Source organism: Paramormyrops kingsleyae, chromosome 11 (genome assembly GCF_048594095.1).
Source record: "Paramormyrops kingsleyae isolate MSU_618 chromosome 11, PKINGS_0.4, whole genome shotgun sequence".
Classification (NCBI taxonomy): domain Eukaryota; kingdom Metazoa; phylum Chordata; class Actinopteri; order Osteoglossiformes; family Mormyridae; genus Paramormyrops; species Paramormyrops kingsleyae.
This window is the reverse complement of record NC_132807.1, coordinates 30266502-30267211: the sequence shown is the minus strand read 5'-3', so window position 1 is coordinate 30267211 and position 710 is coordinate 30266502.

Below are 710 nucleotides of genomic sequence, written 5' to 3'. Positions count from 1 at the left end.
TCTGCTGTTTTGTGCCTTGGAGAACTTCCTGTTCTGTGGCTTTTCCAATGGTCTCATGTTCTGGTTAATGTTCCAGTGTCCTACTTTGATTGAAGTGAGAAATAGCAGAATTGTGTTTTGTTTGAAGGTGAGGGAAAGGTGCAACTAAAATGGTATTTGAGAAAAGTGCAATATCTTTCTGCATGTTGAAGAAATGGGCGCCCCGAACACGATACAGCAGTCCAAAAGTTTGGTTGGAAAGATCCTCATCTATTGATGAAGTCTGTATTTGAAAATGATGCCATTTAGAAGATGTTCCCCTAGAGGGCGCTAAAGGCTTGTGGTAATTCATAATAGACTTCGTGCTTTGAATTTAGCTTGCATAATAATAATAATAATAATAATAATAATACAGTGGACGTACCATTTAGTATATTTTGATTATAGTGCAAATTTGATTCGCTCTTAATGAAGGAGAGTGATCTTCAGGTTACTCCGCATCGGGGAATAACAGTGGATCTAAAGGGAACAAGGAAAAAGAACACATTGTCAAAATGAACATTTGCAGAATTAACTCCCGTACCGGCAACGCACAACACAAAAACAACGTTGCCGTGACATCTAGGCCTCTTCAGTTCGAAGCCCTTTAAAGGCTTAGAGCCACTGGAATGTACTACTACGCCAAAAAAACAGGGGAGACGAGCAATGTCTGGTGGCAAAGACAACGAAAT